Source organism: Dama dama, chromosome 1, assembly GCF_033118175.1.
Source record: "Dama dama isolate Ldn47 chromosome 1, ASM3311817v1, whole genome shotgun sequence".
Taxonomy (NCBI): domain Eukaryota; kingdom Metazoa; phylum Chordata; class Mammalia; order Artiodactyla; family Cervidae; genus Dama; species Dama dama.
In genome coordinates, this window is record NC_083681.1 from 58,981,757 (window position 1) to 58,986,295 (window position 4,539).

Sequence of the window (4,539 nt, forward strand, 5' to 3'; positions counted from 1 at the left end):
TTCCATTTTCTGAAATAATATAGTGCATATAAGCATTTATAAATGGGAATCTTATCATAAATTTTGGCATCCTTGGACCATAAATAGTAATAAATGAACCTTGTCCACTGAGTTAAAGGGGAGGAAACATTGGTGAATGCCACATATAGTTGGTAATGTTCCTAATAGACTTTTCCACTTAAGAAAAAATTTTAAAAGTATGACCTGAGTATCCTAGGTTGAAAAGCAGGTGTTTCCTACAATTAGAAGAAATGTCTAATATATTGGAAAGAAATGGCTTCCCAGGTGGCTCAATGGTAAAGAATCTGCCTGTGAAGCAGGAGATACAGCTTCAATCCCTGGGTCAGGAAGATCCCCTGGAGAAGGAAATGACAACCCACTCCAGTATTCTTGCCTGGAGAATTCCATGGACAGAGTAGTCTGGTGAGCTACAGTCCATGGGGTTGTAAAGAGTCAGACTTGACTTAGCAACTAACAGCAACATGACTTTAAAAGAATGGCGAGTCAGTCGGTCTTTGCAAATACAAGGCCAGTTCTACACAAGATTCAACTGACACAGAGATACTTGCAAAAAGTAAATATGAATTAGCGAATGATGATCATTCCTTCATGCCTTTATGAAGCTTATCAAATATATACTGACTGCCTACTATTGATGCATGTCAGGCACCAAGCTAGATCTAGGAATTGCAATCATAAATACAATAGGTAAGTTCCTTGCTCTCATGAAGTTTGCATTGAAATTTCAACTGTAGAGAATAACTGTGAGAAGCAATTCTCAGACAGCATTTCATGTGTTTTTATACCTTATCTCTTTGTTCAGCTAGATTTTCCTGTCCACATATATTTTCTTTTTTAATTTATTTTTAATTGGAGGATAATTACTTTACAGTATTGTGTCGGTTTCTGCCATGCATCAACATGAATCAGCCATAGCTATATAAATTGTCCCATTCCTGTTGAACCACCCTCCCACCTCCCATCCCATCCCACTCCCTCTAGATTGTCACAGAGCACTGGTTTGAACTCCTTGCATCATACAGCAGATTCCCATTGGGTATCTATTTACATATGGTAATGTATATGTTTCTATACTATTCTCTCAATTTGTCCCACCCTCTCCTTCCCCAGTTGTGTCCACAAATCTGTTCTCTATGTTTGTGTCTCCATGCTGCCCTGGAAATAGGTTCACCAATACCATTTTTCTAGATTCCATTGCTGTTGTTCAGTCACTCATTCATGTCCAACTCTTTGGGGATCATATATGGATTCCATATATATGAATTAATACATGATATTTGTTTTTCTCTTTCTGATTTACTTCACTGTGTTTAATAAGGTCTAGGTTCATTGCCTCATTAGAACTGACAGACATGTGTTCCTTTTTATGGCTGAGTAGAATTCCATTTTATATATATATGTACCACAGCTTCTTTATCTATTCATCTGTGATGGATATCTAAGTTGCTTCCATGTCCTAGTTATTATAAATAGTGCTGCTATGAACTTAGGGGTACAAATGTCTTTTTCAGTTATGGTTTCTTCAGGATATAGGCCCAATGGTGGGATTGTTGGGGCATATGGTAGTTTTGTTCATAGTTTTTTTTTTAAGAAATCTCCATACTGGTATCATAGTGGCAATATCAATTTACATTCCCATCAACAGTGCGATAGGGTTCCCTTTTCTCCATACCACCTCCAACATTTATTGTTTGTAGATTTTTTGATGATGGCCATTTTGACCAGTGTGAGGTGATACCTTATTGTAGTTTTGATTTGCATTTCTCTAATAATGAGCAGCAAAAACAAGACCGAGAGCTGACTGTGGCTCAGATCATGAAATCCTTATTTCCAAATTCAGACTTAAATTGAACAAAGTAGGGAAAACCACTAGACCATTCAGGTATGACCTAAATCAAATTCCTTACAATTATACAGTGTAAGTGAGAAATAGATTCAAAGGATTAGAACTGATAGACAGAGTGCCTGATGAACTATGGACGGAGGTTTGTGACATTGTACAGGAGGCAGGGATCAAGAGCATCCCCAAGAAAAAGAACTGCAAAAAGGCAAAATGGTCATCTGAGGAGGCCTTACAAATAGCTTTGAAAAGAAGATAAGCGAAAGGCCAAAGAAAAAGGAAAGATATACCCATTTGAATGCAGAGTTCCAAAGAATAGCAAGGAGAGATGAGAAAGACTTCCTCAGTGATAAATGCAAAGAAACACAGGAAAAAAAAAAAAAAAAAAAAAAAAACAGGATGTGAAAGACTAGAGATCCCTTCAAGGAAATTAGAGATACCAAGGGAACATTCCATGCAAAGATGGGCACAATAAAGGACAGAAATGGTATGGACCTAACAGAAGCAAAAGATTTAAGAAGAGGTGGCAAGAATACACAGAAGAACTGTATGAAAAAGATCTTCACGACCCAGATGATCATGATGGTGTGATCACTCACCGATAGTCAGACATCCTGGAGTGCAAAGTCAAGTGGGCCTTAGGAAACATCTCTACGAACAAAACTAGTGGAGGTGATGGAATTCCAGTTGAGCTATTTCAAATCGTAAAAGATGATGCTGTGAAAGTTCTGCACCCAATATGCCAGCAAATTTGGAAAACTCAGCAGTGGCCACAGGACTGGAAAAGGTCAGTTTTTATTCCAATCCCAAAGAAAGGCAAGGCCAAAAAATGCTCAAACTACCACACAATTGCAGTCTTCTCACACGCTAGTAAAGTAATGCTCAAAATTCTCCAAGCCAGGCTTCAGCAATGTGTGAACTGTGAACTTTCCGATGTTCAAGTTGGATTTAGAAAAAGCAGAGGAACCAGAGATCACATTGCCAATCTGCTGGATAATCGAAAAAGCAAGAGAGTTCCAGAAAAACATCTATTTCTGCTTTATTGACTATGCCAAAGGCTTTGACTTTGTGGATCACAATAAACTGTGGAAAATTCTGAAAGAGATGGGAATACCAGACCACCTGACCTGCCTCTTGAGAAATCTGTATGCAGGTCAGGAAGAAACAGTTAGAACTGAACATGGAACAACAGACTGGTTCCAAATAGGAAAAGGAGTACATCAAGGCTGTATATTGTCACCCTGCTTATTTAACTTATATGCAGAGTACATCATGAGAAACGCTGGGCTGGAAGAAGCACAAGCTGTAATCAAGATTGCCGGGAGAAATATCAATAACCTCACATATGAAGATGACACCACCATCATGATAGAAAGCAAAGAAGAACTAAAGAGCCTGTTAATGAAAGTGAAAGAGGAGAGTGAAAAAGTTGGCTTAAAACTCAACATTCAGAAAACTAAGATCATGGTATCTGGTCCCATCACTTCATGGGAAATAGATGGGGAAACCGGGACAGACTTTATTTTGAGGGACTCCAAAATCACTGCAGATGGTGACTGCAGCCATGAAATTAAAAGATTCTTGCTCCTTGGAAGAAAAGTTATGACTAACCTAGACAGCATATTGAAAAACCAGAGACATTAGCTTGCCAACAAAGGTCCATCAGTCACAGCTATTTTTTTCCAATAGTCATGTATGGATATGAGAATTGGACTATAAAGAAAGCTGAGCACCAAAGAATTGATGTTTTTCAACTGTGGTGTTGGAGAAGACTCTTGAGAGTCCTTTGTACTACAAGGAGATCCAACCAGTTTATCCTAAAAGAAATCAGTCCTGAATATTCCCTGGAAGAACTGATGCCTTCCAATACTGAAGCACCAATACTTTGGTTACCTGATGCAAAGAACTGACTCATTGGAAAAAACCCTGACGCTGGGAAAGATTGAAGGGGGGAGGAGAAGGGGAAGACAGAGGATGAGATGATGAGACAGAGGATGGCATCACCGACTTGATGGACATAAGTTTTTGTAAACTCTGAGAGCTGGTGATGGACAGGGAGGCCTGGCGTGCTGCAGTCCATGGGGTCGTAAAGAGTTGGACATGACTGAGCGACTGAACTGAACTGAACTGAATAATGAGAGCCTATCCCCATGTAATTTCTATCCAAGTGTCACCAAAAGTTACCAAGGGAGATACTGTAGATATATTGTAACAGACATTTGTTTTCATGTTAAAAATATGACATACTTTATGTAAAATCAATCCATTATAAGCAAAATGATGATTAACCCTATGAACCAGAAATCTCAATCAAAGCGGGTTTCTATAATTTGACTATAAGTCACTATTGTAAAACCACAAACATTCAGATGTCTCTGGGTCTTACTTTCTTCCCTAAGGTCAGGTGTCTTTTATTACCTTTCAAATTGTTGGTTTGGTTTTGTTTTCTCTTTGAAAGAGGAAGTGTCAGGAAATGACCAAACGTCTCTTAGTCATGTTTAAACTGATTATATAATTAGTCTCAAGGGTAATCTTTGACAGAATTTTGTTAAAGAGAAAGGAGCCCTGTTCCTTATTAAGAATTAATTGCTTTTAAAGTTTATATCCAAAATATGCATGTGCATGTGTGTGTGTACATGCGTGCTCGAAGAGGGGCTTGGGAAGGAGGAGAAGAGAGG